Here is a 16,194-nt window from a genome sequence, read left to right on the forward strand (position 1 = left end):
AGATGCAATGCACTACCTGATTGCAACCAAAATAAGCCACTGATTAGAAACATGTTTAAAGATGTTAGAAATAGGAAGCGAAATAGTGCTCGTGAGGAGATTAGTAAAGCCAAGAGCTCACATTCTAGAATCATCATCATTTAACGTCCGCTTTCCATGCTAGCATGGATGATTTTGACTGAGGGCTGGCGAACCAGATGGCTGCATTAGGCCCCAATCTTGATCTAGCAGATTTTCTACAGCTGGATGCCCTTCCTAATGCCAACCACTCCGAGAGTGTAGTGGGTGCTTTTTACGTGCCACTGGCACGGGGTCCAGTCAGGCGGTACTGGCAATGACCTCGCTCGAATCTTTTTACACATGCCACCGGCACAGGTGCCAGTAAGGCGACGTTGGTAATGATCACGCTCGAACGGTGCCCTTTTACGTGCCACCGGCATGGGGGCCAGTTGGCTGTTCTGGCAATGATCACGCTCGGATGGTGCTCTTGGCACCCTACTAGTACGGACACAAGTGCCAGTAAGGCGATGCTGGTAACGATCACACTCAAAAGTTGCCCTTTTATGTGCCACTGGCATAGATGCCGGTTAGCCGCTCTGTTAACGACTAACCGGCTTCTGTGCCAGTGGCACATGAAAGAAAAGTAATAAGAAAAGTAATATGGTTCGCCCACCCCCCTTTTCTCTTAGAGCGGTCATTTGCCCAAGATGTTTTTTAGGATTCTGGAGGAGAACTTCCCTAAGAGTCATAAATACTATAGCATTTGCAATAAGTCTTCTATCAAGTTCTCTTTGTAATGCCAAATTTGGCCTCCCTTATTGCATCTATAAATAGAAGCAAGTTAAATGGAGATGTTTTTCTGATGGAAACCCCTGTTCTGGGCAGGTAAGTTATGATACGCTTAAGGTTTGTGATGCCAACATTTTGCTCTCACCAGGTGTATCGAACCCCAGTAATGAGGGATGTGAAGGAGTGAATATGGGAAACCTGACAAGTACTGTTAATAGTAGAAATAAGGTTAGGGATGGCCCTGAGAATCATGTAATTGTAGAAACCCTGGATTATGTCCCCTTGATGGGTTCTGTCTAATTACTAATGCAATATATAAATGTGTTGTTAAGGATGAGGATAATTTAAATAAGGTAGCACAGTAAATTTTAAGGCTAGTTATAGGGACCACATGAGCTCATTTTCGAACAAAAAATACTGTAGCTCTACCACACTCGCATCTTATTTACATGATCTAAAGAGGAATAATAAGAGTCATTCTCTGGAATGGTCCATTATTTTGAGAGCCCCTTACTTCAGAGTAAATATAAGTAAGTGTAAGTTGTGTGTAAAGGAAACCCTTGCAATCCTTAAGTCTTCTGGGCCAAAAACTTTAAATAGATTTACTGAGGTGATCCCTTTTGCAATCATAAGTTTTCATCCACCTTTTTGAAAGTATATAGAAATAAAAATAGATGTAATAAAATTGTTTAGCGTTACAGGGATTTGAAACCGGTGAGGTTGAATTTCTGTTAACTACAGCCACCTGAGTGTTTAGCAATAGTCTCTTTTTTTTTTCTATAGAAAATTTGGACTGGTTCACTGATGGGTTCTTCTTAAATTATATAAGCTTTTTCATAAAAAGTTTTCATCTGTGCATGTTTCATGTTTATCTTAATGAGGTGGCCATCACCGTGATGCACTTTAGTGTAAATGAACTGCGGTGGTGAGCTCCTGAAATGGCCGTAGATATATGTGAATGTTGAATTTGACTGGTGATATCTGTTTACTTATGAACTTTGGACGTATTTGTGTGAGGGGAGTAAAAGACTTTTTTTCAAGATGTCTTTGAATTTGACCTGTGGAAGTCTGTTTACTTATGAACTTTGGACGTACTTGTGTGAGGGAAGTAAAAGACTTTTTCAAATATTTTTTTTTTTAAATTAAAAAAAAGTTTTTTTAAATAATTTAAAAAAGATATTTTAATCATCTGATAAAATTTATTTTATTTTTATTTTTATTTTTATTTTATATTTGTCCATTAGGCTTTTTGGTAGTTTTGAATTTTTAGTCATTATATTTAACTTTTGATAAGCTGTCCTATTTTTATTTTATTAGAATATACATTTTTACATCCTGTGATTTTATGTATATGTATTATTATTTATGTGTTTGTTTGCTGTTTTTATATATATAATGAAATGTTTGAGGAGTGGTGTTGTATGTAAAGTTGTTGACCCAAATCTATTGTTTGTTCTATAACCAATGCTACTTTATATATGTATATATATATATATAATTGTGAGTGTGTGTGTGTATGCATGTGTACTGTTGGCAATTTTTTTTTCTTCCTCCGTCTTCCCTTCTCTGGATCTTTCCTTTTCCTATGTTTCTGACGAAGAGTTCCACTCGAAACATTAAACCCTCCTTCTTTCCTTCTTTCCTGAGCGTCCAATAATACTATATTTGTCCCACGTCCTCGCGTTGTTGTGTTTTCTCTTTGTGTTTTCATGTTTGGATTAACTATATATACATGTAATTGTGTGTGTGAAACAATGAGAACTTCTTAATAGAGTAGGTTCTCATGGGTTAGACGGTTAAGACAGGGACTGGTAAACCAGAGAGCCATACTAGGCTCTAGTCAAATTCAGCCTTATTTCTATGGCTGGACGCCCTTCTTAATGCAAACCATTCCAAGTGTGTAGTAAGTGCTTTTTATGTGTCACCAACATGGGTGCCTTTTACATGTCACTGAAGAGGGAAACCCAGGAAAGCCTGGGATAAAGTAATAAAGGTTCATTTTAAGATGCTGAATCTTATGGATGAGATGACAAAGGACTGAGATGATTTGAGAAGACCTGTCCATTACAGCAGACATGGTATCCTGAAACCACCTTCGTTACGCTTGTATGTGTGACTGCCCTGTCCCTCATCAATCTGTTAAGAATTTCCCTCTCATCACATTCCCTAACACCCATCACTCCTCTGTCCAATGTGCTGCTTGGCCTTGGCTGTTGTAATCACCTGAGAGCAGAATAGGTACATTATCTCACTCACTCCGAACATACTTAGAGGAGTAAACCTCAATGATAAAAGAATCCCAGCCTTGAATTGCAGAAAGTTGGCATATGATGGATGGAAGCTTCAACAAACTGATTCATTGGATACATGCAATTTCTGCTTCACTAAAGGAGCTTCTGTCTCTACTAATGAGGAAATGCAATCTACAGGAGGAGTATGTGGCCCCTGTCAGCATTAAGCCACTGAAAGATCAAAATGACAAGGTTTATTAGCTGCACTATAGTTCAAAGCCCTAATTTACAACCTGTAGTTGATGCACGTCAGGACTTATCCAGCATTTATGATGTTGCATCTTTAGACTCTGACGAGATATGTAGCTGATGGCAATAAGGGGAGGGGGGAAGGTCTCGGTTGGAACCCAGCCATAATAATATTACTTCTCCTCAGAGTCACTTCCATTTCTCATTATCATTCCTGACCACACTATTTCCACCAACCACCTTCTTTTCTGTCTTATAGCTCTTTTCTGCTATATTTCATTCTGACCACCTCTCTCCCTTTCTATCACTCTCAGTGTCCTCTCACATCTACCATCACACCCCTCCTACCACAACATCCTCCTCTGAGCCAGTCCTATATCTCTCACCATCATTCACCACATGCACATCTAACCTCATCTTTCCTCCTCCATTTCTCCCTATCTGACCCTCACCCATCCATTGTATCTTGAGATGCTCCAACATTCCAGCTTCACTTCTGTCTTCTTTCCATCTTCCTAACAACTCCACTTCCTATCTCTATTACAAGCCATCCAGGTTTGTTCATCAATCACATCTTTCCCTCTCAACATCTGGCATAGAACCATTGCCCCTTCCTCTCACAAATGCTACCCCACCCTTCAATTAGGTGAGGAAGGTCTTTCCTTCTTTTCCTATCCCCTATATTTTTTCTTCCTTTTCCTTTCCTTGTCTACCTTGCAATTTACACAGCAACCTCACTAGTGTTGGTGGCATGCAAAAACCACCCAGTCCATGCTGTAAAGTGGCTGGTATTAGGAAAAGCATACAGTCATAGAAACCATGCTAAAACCTTATGACTCATCAAATCTTATCAAACCTATTTCTTTATTGCCCACAAGGGGCTAAACACAGAGGGGACAAACAAGGACAGACAAACGGATTAAGTTGATTATATCGACCCCAGTGCGTAACTGGTACTTAATTTATCGATCCCAAAAGGATGAAAGGCAAAGTCTGCCTTGGTGGAATTTGAACTCAGAACGTAGCGGCAGACGAAATATGGCTATGCATTTCGTCTGGCATGCTAACGTTTCTGCCAGCTCGCCACCTTTCAAATCTTATCAAATCTTATCAAATCACCAAACCCATGTCAGCATGGACAATGGACATTAAATGAAGTGTGTATGGATGAGAGCAACCGTATAACGAAGTGTCATTCCGTAACTGTGGAGGAAACCTGTGGAAGAGGTAGACCCAGGAAGACATTGGACAAGGTGGTGAAGTATGAGCTTCAAATGTTGGATCTCATGGAGGCAATGACAAATGATTGAGACCTTTGACGATTTGCTATGCTTGAGAAGACTCATCACGCCGAGTGAAATCATAGTTGTTGTCAGTGCTGGTGTCATGTAAAAGGCATACACTACACTCTTGGAGTTCCTGGCATTAGGAATGGCATCCAGTTGTAGAAACCATGCCAATCAGACTGGAACCTGGTATAGCTCTCTGGCTTGTCAGTTCCAGACCAACCATCTAACCCATGCCAGCATGGAAAGTGGATGCTAAGTGATGATGATGATGATGATGATGATGATATATATATATATATATATATGTATATATATATACACACACACTAGTGGGCCTCCTGGACTTAAGCTTGGTCTGTACAGTGCTCAAATGTATTCATACGGCACATATTGGCATCTATCATAATGGCTATTTTCCTTACAATAAAAGTTGTTAAAAGGTATTGAAATATTGCATAACATAATTTTTAACATTCATTTACAATATATCACCATGTTTCAATTCACCAGTAGAAAATACAATTACTTGTAATCGTAACACATGTAAGAGAAGGGATATTCCAATGGCAGATGAATATGAAAATGTTTTGTGGATCAAATGAATTTGTAGTAACTGGAAAATGCATTTAGGCATAAATGATGAATCACGCATTTGATGTAGCACTAGAAATTGTGGTTGTGTCGTGGAGAACTTTTGTCTTCATAGACATTTGGTTTCTGTCTTTGGCATTATTGTCACTGGCAGCAGTGGTAACACCCATGCTCAAATGGTGCTTTTTATGTGCCACCAGCATGGGAGCCAGTAAGGCAGCACTGGCAGTGATGGTGCTTTTTACAGGCCAGTGTCATGGGTGCCAATCAGGCGGTTCTGTCATCGGCCACAACAACGATTTTGCTTGCCTCAACAGGTCATCGCAAGTGCAGTTTATTGCCCAATGGTTGAATGGGCTGGTTATACTGCACTATCCTAGGCCACAGTTACGGTTTCCCTTGGCTTGCAGGATCTTCTCAAGCACAGCATATCTCCAAAGGTCTTGGTCACTTGTCATCGCCTCGGTGAGGCCCAATGTTTGATGGACGCGCTTCACCACCTCATCCCAGGTCTTCTTGGGTCTACCTATTCCACAGATTCCCTTCACTGCTAGCGTGTGACACTTTAGCACACAGCTGTCCTCATCCATACGTAACACATGACCATACCAGTGCAGTCGTCTCTCTTGCACACCACATCTGATGCTTCTTATACCCAACTTTTCTCTCAGGGTGCTTACACTCTGTTGTGTATGCACACTGACATTACACATTCAGTGGAGCATACTGTCTTCATTCCTTGCAAGCTTACACATGTCCTCAGCAGTCACAGCCCATGTTTCATTGCCATGTAGCATGGCTGTCCGTACACATGCATCATACAGTCTACCTTTTACTCTGAGTGAGAGGCCCTTTGTCACCAGCAGAGGTAAGAGCTCTCTGAACTTTGCCCAGGCTATTCTTATTCTAGCAGCTACACTTTCAGTGCACCTACCTCCGCTACTGACTTGGTCACCTAGGTAATGGAAGCTATCAACTACTTGTAGTTTTTCTCCCTGGAAAGTAACGGAAGTTGTTTTCTGCACATTTTCAGTGTTTATTGCTCCTGAGCATTTGCCACACACAAAAACTATCTTCCCAGTTAGTCTTCCTTTGATATTGCTGCACCTCTTATGTGTCCAAAGCTTACACTGGGTACATCTTATGGAGTTTCTACCTACACCTTTTCTTCAGATCGAGCAGGACCATCTACCTGAAGGGATTTGTGGTTTGTCTGCCTTCCTACTGATTAAGACTTTGATTTTTGCTAGATTGACTCTAAGGCCCTTCAATTCTAGACCTTGCTTCCACACCTGAAGCTTCTCGAGTTCTGATAGTGACTCAGCAATTAGAGCAAGGTCATCAGCATAGAGGAGCTCCCAGGTGCATCCTGTCTTGAATTCCTCTGTTATTGCCTGGAGGACTATGATGAATAAGAGGGGCTGAGGACTGATCCTTGGTTGACTCCTACCCCTACCCAGAATTCTTCACTGTAATCGTTGCCAACCCTTGTAATTATTCGTATCTAAGGCGTCACCTTTACCTTTGTAGCAGTTGACTATGGTATTGCCACACCAGTCATTGGGTATAACTCTATCATGAACTTCCTGATTTACAATGTGGGTGACTAGGCCAAAGCCCACACCACCAGATGTTTTAAGCATCTCTGCAGTGATTCCTGATGGGCCGGGGGCTTTCCCTGTCTTCAAACCCTTAATTGCTTTATCTACCAAGGTACTGTCAATTCGAATAGCTGGTCCCACTGTTGGGTCGACATTCGGCAGACTCTCTTTCTCCCATTCCTTCTCTTCATTTAGCAACCTTTCATTGTGGTGTCTCCAAGCCTCTCTCCTTACAGCCTCATTAAATGCAAGTGAGCTGTCATCCATGTGGACAAAATTCTCTCCTATGACATCACAATTCTCTCTCACACACTGTCTTGCAACACGAAATACCTCAAGTCTTTGGTCCTCATGACGCAGAACATTGGCAAATTTTTTCTTATCTATTTCCCTTCTGGCTAAGTAAAACTGTCTCCTAGCTTCCCTTCTGGCAGTCTGATACAATTCCCTGCTACCACCATTCTTCCAGTCCTTCCATGCCTGTTTCTTTTCTCTAATGGGACAACCTGTTGAGGGCTACTGACCTTATCTGTGGATGGTGCAAAGCCCCCCTCTTGACCCAAGGTGGTGATGGAACAATGTAATTACCTTGGGTTGAGAGGGGGACTTTACACCATCCCTAGATATGGTCAGTAGCCCTCAACAGGTTTTCCTGTAGATCCTTCCAGTTGTCTTCCACATCATGTGATGCTATATCCCTCTCTATTTCGTCAAAAGCTTCAAGTAATACGTCTCTAAATCTCTGTCCATTTGCAGGATCCTTAAGCTTCCGGACTCTTCTCCTCCATGCTGGTCATCTTCTAGGCATCCATTTAGCCCTGATTCTGAAGTCGCTCACTACAAATGTATGATGTGAGGTGCATTCCTCACCTAGGAAGGTTTTGACTTTTATAAGTAGCCATCTTTCCTGTTTTCTATTGAGGATGTAGTCAATTTGACTAGTGTATCCACCAGATCGGTAAGATCATTTGCATTGCAGAACTCCAGCAGCCTGGTTCCCTCCTCATTGTGGAAACCAAAGCCATAGCCTCCGTGTACACCATGGAAGGCCCCTGCATGTTGTCCAACATGTCCATTGAAGTCACCAGCCACAAAGAGAAGGTCCCTGTCATTTGTCAATGATGTAGTTTGCAAGAGGGTGTCATAAAATCATTGATCTTTCTGTTCATCAGGTGGCCCTGGCTGAGGCGCATAAGCCAAAATAATGGTTGCTAATCCATTTTGCAGCACTAATCTAATCTTAAGTATTCTATCACAGACTCTGACTACCTCAATTACCTTATCAACCCATTTCTCCTCAAGAAGTATACCCATGCCCCAACCCCATCAGTGTTCCCTACCCAGAAAATCTTTTGCCTGTGAGGAACCTATCAGAACTTCCTCTTCACCTTACTCCTTGGATGCAGCACAAATCTACACATCTCCGTTCAAGCATCTCAACAATCTCATCAGACCTACCTTTCAGTGTGCCAACATTAAATGTGACAACCCTGAGGGTGTGGGAGGTGTGGGCCTGTGAGACCCTTGGATGGGGGACAGCAGTATCATGTACCTGAAAAGAAAGCTTGCATTTATATATACACATGTACACAAAATATATATATGCACACACACACAGAGTATATGTATGTGTGTGCATGGGTCTGTGTATAAATATATACATACACATATATGCAAATACATTTATACATGCATACATATATAAATGTACACATACATGCATACATACATACATGCATACATAGATACATACATGCATACATAGATACATGGATGCATGAATACATAGATATATGCATGCATATATGCATACATAGTTATGAGCATGTGTGTGTGTGTTTGGTTTATTATTTCTACTGCACACCAACATACACAGCTCATTCAATCATTTATTCCGCCTGTAAGACAACAACCATTAAAACAATAAACTTTTCCTTTTAATTTATTTTTACTTTTGTTTCTTTTCTCCTTGTTTATCTGCATGACTATCATCTTGCAGATGCAGGATTAGTGAGATTGATTACAAACTCATCACTATAAAAATATGAAGGCGGACATATTGGATACATATCATGTCATTTTGTCCTTTCATATCTATTTTGAGGAAAACAAATACTCTGAGGAAATAAACTTAGATATAAATGGAGAAATTTACTCTGTTATGTGATACTCTCTTCCTTTCATTCAAATATTTTTCTCTCTTTTAATTTTTTAAAAGATATTCTTATTGTTTCTTTTTTTGGCCTGGTTCCTTGTTTTTATTTTATTTTAAAGTTGTCTGTTTTTACGCTTTTCTGCTACATTTAATTTATGTGTTTTTAATGACAATGACAATGATGATGATGATAATGGTCATCATCATCATCATCATCATCACCATCACCATCCTTTAATGTCTGTTTTTCATGCTGGCATGGACTGGGTAGTTTGATAGGAGCTGATAAAGCAGGTCCTATTGTCTGTTTTTGCATGTTTTCTACAGCTGGTTGTTCTTCCTAATGCTAGTCCCTTTATAGGGTGTACTGGATGCTTTTTATGTGAAATCATCACCAGTGCTTAGGCACATGACCTAGTGGTTAGGGTGTCACACGGTTGCGAGATTGTGACTTTGATTATCCTGATTGGGTGGTGGGTTGTGTTCTTGAGCAAAATACTTCATTTCCCACTGCTCTGTGATAATTTCGATATCTGGTAGTGGAACATTTGTGCAAATATATGGGACATTACCACCTGTATCATCTCTTGTGAAAGGTAGAAGAATCCAGTTTGCTGGACATTGTTGTAGAGCTGAAAAAGAGGTAATTTCTACTCTTCTCCTCTGGAAGCTATCTGCTCGCAATACCAAAGGGCGCACACTCTCCTACCCTGATGTAATCTCCAGGGATACAGGCATCCAGCAACAGGACCTCCATAATGCTATGATGGACCGTGAAGTCTGGCGTAACATAGTAAATTCCATTGTCTCGACCACGGTCGAACAGTGTTGATGATGATTTGTGCAACTATTCAGGCAATATCGATTTGATGGAGGGACTGCATGTATATAAACACAAACATTTGTTTACTATAAACAAATCATCTGTGTGAATGTTTTACAGAACCTCCGTCCATTGTCTAATGACAGGAGTCCCTATTGTTTATAGTGGATGTTTGGGCTAAATTTGACAGTTTGCATAAAAGGAAAGGAAAACACAATATTCCATCCAGAGATAAAATTATTTTAACCCTTTAGCATTCAATCCGGCCATATCCAGTCCAAATATTCTACCAGTTATATGTTCAAATTAACCAGATCAGGCTTTCACACCTACCTTGCAATGCCATTCTAAAAATATATAATTACATCATTGAAATCTCAAAGCTATAAGATAATTAATGATTAATTCAAAACAATGTGAATAAATGAGTATTACATTTGGTAAGTGTAGTCTGAACGCTAAAGGGTTAAAATATCCAAAAATATCAACTAGATTATGGTTGGGAGATAATAGGTTACTGAAAGTAGCCATCCTCAGCTTCCACTATGGCCTCAAGATGGCTTTGGAACCTGACATGTCTCTGGGAAGATCTTTGAATACCTCCTTGATCTTGGCCTCTAGTAATATATAATATATATATAATGACACGCATACACATATATGGAGACACATCCCTACATAACAAATTCACATACATAGTCACAAAAACCCATACACATAGATTCACTCGACCACGCACACACAAGGAGACAGAGGTACACACACTAATACACACACAAACACATGCTGAATACATACATACATACGCAAGCATACATGCACACTGATGCACACACATGCAAACGGAGAGAAAGGAATGTGGCTCCAATAACGGACAGTCAACATCCATTGACAAGCAACAAACATTTTGAAGAAAATATATAATTTAAACATTAATTTTCTTCTTACATTTCACATAAAAATAAGAAGAAAAAGAAAAAGGCATGTTATGAAACTATAAAAAACATACAAAACTGTATTTGGTTTATGTTTTCTTTTCATTTTGGTCTTGTTACCTGTTCTATTGCCAACAACTTTTCACTTCTCGTTAACCTTTAACACGATCTAATTATCACTATGTAACCTAGACATACATGCCTCATGTCAGACTTTTGCAGAAAACGGGGGAAAATAGTTCCAAATAATGGTAAACGCTATGATAGTGTGGTTTGACAAGAAGCTTCTGTTGGTGCTGAGTGTTTTGTGTTAATGTTGGATGATGCTCTGAGGGTTGGAATTTGTTTCATTGGGGAAATATTTTGGCAGACATTGTCAAATGCTTTGCTATTGGTTTGTGGATAACTACTTCTCTTTTAACAGTACTGGCTAGGAATAGCAGCCAAAATATCTCTTGAAGAAGGAAGGACATATTGGCTTGAATTGATTTAGAAGCAATATGCAAAAAAAAAAAAAATGTAAAAGAAATCAAGGATTGTCTTAGCTTGAATGCCTTTTGCTATGGATCTGCTTGTCAGGGCTATCATAATCATAATGAAGGGGATGATGATGGAGAGAGGTTGATGATGTTAATGGTGATGATGATGATGATATTGATGATGATGATGATGAAAATAATAGTGATGATATGATGATGATAATGAGGAGGAGGAGGAGGAGGAAAATAATGGTGATGATGATGATGAAAATAATGGCGATGATGATGATGATGGTGTTGATGATGGCAATGATGGTGGTGGTAGTGATAGTGATGATGATGATGATAATGGTGATGATGAGGGAGATGTAGATAATGAGGATGCCGGCAATGCTGGTGGTGGTGGTGGTGATGGTGATGGTGATGTTGATGATGATGATATTGATGGTGACAATGATGGTGGTGGTACTGATGATGATGACCATGATTGTCATCATCATCATCATCATTATCACTTACATCTTCACCACCACCACCACCACCACCACCACCACCACCACCACCACCGTCACTGCTGCTGCTGCTGCCACCACTGCTGTTGTCTCCGTTGCTGTCTCCAGCACTGTCCCTGTCGCCACAGATGACATCGGTGAGATTTTAGAACTGGAGCAAAAAACGCTCCAAAGTATATTGTCTGACAGGTGACACCAATGTCACGACCTATTTGTCGTTGTATTATCTGTTTGGTGGGTGATTAGAAGGTTAGGGTTACTTATGAGGGAGAGATGGAAGTGGGTGATGGTGGTTGTTGTTACATAATGTCATGAGTTAATAACAATTCATCACATGACTGAATCAGTCAATATATATACACTCAACTATACACGCAACGACCTCTAAACATTTAATTAAAAACATCAATATTCTATTCCTTTGTGTTGTGGTGTGGTATTTAACACGTTCTCTGATGTTGTTCTTTTATGAATGCTTGAAACAGTGGGTTTATTTTCTATGAAACAAAAATGAGAGTGGTTCACAACGACCCTGCTGGCTTCCACATGAAAAGCACTGAAATTTGTGAACTTGGCTTGCAATATCTAACGCATGTTTTTTGTAAAAATATTAAAGTCTGTTTCAAGTCTACATGTTCATTAGATCAAGGTGTTACTTTGGTTTTTCAAAACATTTAAGTGGCCAGGAGTCTAAGACTCCTCCATTAAGGGGACACCAGTTTGTCAAAAGGTTAATCCCAGCTGCTGCTGCTGCTGGAACTCATTTTTAGATGAGTGGACTGAAGTATTGAAATGAAGTGTCTTGCTCAAGGACATGATGTGAAGTTCAGTCTAAATTGAACCCATGACTATACGATTGTGAGTACCTGCTAATCACACTTGTTCGTTTTGTTTTAGCGCCTGTTTTTCCATTTTTGCATGGGTCAGACAAAATTTGTCAAGGCAGATTTTCTACAACCAGATGCCCATCATGTCACCAGCCCCCACCTATCTCCAAGCAGAATAATATTTCTCCATTGCCAGACATAGTTTTTATGGCAGATTGGAAACACGTGTCAACACTTATATATGAAACTGCTGCTTGTCTACAACCATCCCACAGTGTCAAGACGGTGAACATACAAACACACACATGTATATACAACAAGCTTCTTTCAGATTTTGTCTATTAAATTCACTCACAAAGCTTTGATTAGCAGAGGCTTTGGCTGCCCAAGGTGTCATGCTGTGTGCTTTGGTTGGTCTAGGGCTATATGGTAGAAGACATAAGGCGGCGAGCTGGCAGAAACGTTAGCGTGCCGGGCGAAATGCATAGCTGTATTTCGTCTGCCGTTATGTTCTGCGTTCAAATTCCGCTGAGGTCGACTTTGCCTTTCATCCTTTCAGGGTCGATAAATTAAGTACCAGTTACACACTGGAGTTGATATAATAGACTTAATCCCTTTGTCTGTCCTTGTTTGTCCCCTCTGTGTTTAGCACCTTCTGGGTAGTAAAAGAAATAGGTTTTTTGTCTACCATTACGTTCTGAGTTCAAATTCCGCCAAGGTTGACTTTGCCTTTCATCCTTTCAGGGTCGATAAATTAAGTACCAGTTAAGCACTGGGGTCGATATAATAGACTTAATCCCTTTGTCTGTCCTTGTTTGTCCCCTCTGTGTTTAGCCCCTCGTGGGTAGTAAAGAAATATATATGGTAGAAGACACTTCCCCAAATTACTTATTGTTGGTATTAGGTCTGAATCATGTTCACAAATTTTCAAGCTTTGCATATACAAGACAACAGAGCTCGTTTTGAGAATTCTAACCTTTTTATAGTGAACAAACTGGTTACCTCAGATATAAAGAGCAGCATCAAAATAATTGTGTGGATCAGCTAATTATCGAAATATGACACAAGATGTTATCCCTAATCTGTGCTGTTCTTGAGAATAAAGAACAAGCAGTCATATTATATAAAGGGGAACACTTTTTTTTTTGTGTTAGTGAGGAGCTAAGGGGAAATAACCCATAGCCTTTTCTGGTCTCCCCACTGGGGTGAGACGGATATGATTGTCGTTGCCTGTTTGTAAGGTAAGTGGTGGTGGTGGTGGTGGTGGTGGTGGTAATGGTGACAGTGATGGCTGTGGTGGGGTGACAGTGATGGTGTCGATGGCAACAGTGGCAGTGGGGAATAATTTAGCTTAGTTGTCGTTTGCAAAGGTATCATGTCCCCTGCTTTTGCCAATTGCTTTAGGCGCCTGTGTAGTCCTAAGTAGACAGACACTCCTTTAGCTCCTGAACACTGAAGATATGACAGTTGGAGAGAGAGAGAGGGGGAGAGGGAGGAGAGAGAGGAGTGAGGGAGGGAGGGTGAGAGTGAGGGAGGGAGGGGAGAGAGAGAGGGAGGGGAGAGAGAGAGAGGGAGGGAGGAAGAGAGAGAGAGAGCAGGACCAGTTGTAGGCTGAGTAGAGCTGAAGTAACATGATAAAAAGTTCTTTGCTGAAGGACCACAATGCATCATCTAATCCAGGAATCGAACCTACAACCTTATGTTTGTGAGATCAATACCCTTACCACTAGGCCATGCATTTTCATTCTGAGAAGATTATTTGAGAGACAAAGAAATTTTGAGGAATTGATGCTGTGGTGGAGGAAGGATTGATTATAGTGCCTGGGGAGGGTAGGCACAGAAAGGGAGAATTGAGTGTGGGTGGCGGTAGGAGGAGATGGTGTATGGTTAAGGTTGGTTCAGATGGAAAAAGGGAGGTGGAGGAGGAGGTTATAGTTGCAATACAAGAGGCAAGGCAGGTATCTGTGGACCACAAGTTGTTATCTGTTGGTGGCTGTAAGTCATTTGACTGGAGGAATGGCGCTTTCTTTTGGATGTGTTCTTTTATTCTTCTATTAGTTTTAGGCATTGGACTGAGGCTATGCTGGGGCATTACACTCGCCTCCTTATGAGAGCTCAAAATCTCTCGTGGAAGCATCATCCAACCAAAGTACAAATATATGGGAAACTACCACCTGTATCATCTCTTGTGAAAGGTAAGAGAGTCCAGTTTGCTGGACATTGTTGTAGAGCTGAAAACGAGGTAATTTCTACTCTTCTCCTCTGGAAGCCATCTGCTCGCGATACCAGAGGGCACACACTCTCTTACCCTGATGTAATCTCCAGGGATACAGGCTTCCAGCAACAGGACCTCTGTAATGCTATGATGGACTTTGAAGTCTGGCGTAGCACAGTAAATTCCATTGTCTCGACCATGGTCGAACAATGATGATGATGATTTGTGCAACTATTCAGGCAATATCGATTTGATGGAGGGACTACATGTATATAAACACAAACATCAATGATGATGACCTGGAATGGTTTTAGTAGAATAAATCGAACTCACAACTTATTTTATTGAAGTTTGGTACTCATTCTATTAGATTTTTTTGCCAAACTGTTTAGTTCTCTCTCTCTATCCTCTCAGTCAAAGTCGACTCGGTTACTCGTTGGATCAGTGTCCTCCAGTCAGTTCTATCCTGGGCTGCTTCCCTCAGATTGGCCATGTCACTCCTGATGGTGTCAAGCCAGCGGGTTCTTGGTCTGCCTCTTCCTCTCTTGCCACTGACTATTCCGAGCATGATGTCCTTCTCCAGGGATTCTCTCCGCATAATATGACCGAAATATGCCAATCTATGCTTGGTGATCCCAGCTTCTAGCGACATTTTTGGCCTTATCTGCTTAAGAGATGTAAACAAACCAACACCTGTTGTCAAGTGCATGCATGTGGAGACAAAGGCAAACCCAAAGAGAGAGAGAGAGATAGATAGACACACACACACATAGATGGTGGGCTTCTTTCAGTTTCCGTCTGCCAAATCCACTCAGAATCTTAAAGCTATTGTAGAAGGCAGTAACCCAAGGTGCCACACAGTGGGACTGAACCTGAAACTATGTGGATGGGAAGCAAATTTTTTAGCATGTGGATCTCATTTTACCTCTGTAAAAAATTGATTTGTAGTTGAACAAGTTTCTGGCTCTGAAAAAAAAAATGGATGTAGTTATTGCTACATTTATGGCCTTATTTGGTTTAAAGTAGTGACTGAATGAAGTAATTTCTCATTTTGAATGGTGAACCTGCAAGACTAGAATGAGAGAGTTTGGTGGGGACAATGGATGAAATTTAACCCTTTAGCACTTAAAATGGCTATAAGCAGCCTTAATATTCTATGTTTTATGTTAAAATTGACCGCATCCAACCTCTCACACCTACCATACAAAGGCATTCTAAAAATATACAAACACACCATTCAAATCTTGAAGCTACAAAATAATTCAAGATAATGTGAATAAATAAGCATAACATTTGGCAAAGAAATCTGAATGCTAAAGAGTTAAACCTAGAGGAAGAAACTATTTAATCTAAATAAAAGTTCACACTACTACATAAGAAAATGCATAAATAAAATAGTGAATGTGGTCCTTTATACATTTGTTGTGTGGATATTGTTGTAGTTGGTGTTGGCTGCTGTGGTAGCTGGTTAAAAGTGATGATTACATTCTGGAAGAGA

The 16,194-nt window shown here is 40.4% G+C and overlaps 1 long non-coding RNA gene across 1 annotated transcript; it reads right to left on the reverse strand.

Annotated features, from left to right (window-relative positions):
* Positions 1-678: 678 nt before the first annotated feature.
* Positions 679-16,194, reverse strand: LOC118767267. The gene is made up of 3 exons (XR_005003171.1): positions 16,182-16,194; positions 8,128-8,132; positions 679-787 (listed from the first exon to the last, which is right to left on the reverse strand). It is a non-coding gene; the product is annotated as an uncharacterized LOC118767267 (long non-coding RNA).

The sequence above is a fragment of the Octopus sinensis genome, linkage group LG20 (genome assembly GCF_006345805.1).
Source record: "Octopus sinensis linkage group LG20, ASM634580v1, whole genome shotgun sequence".
NCBI classification, from domain to species: Eukaryota; Metazoa; Mollusca; class Cephalopoda; order Octopoda; family Octopodidae; genus Octopus; species Octopus sinensis.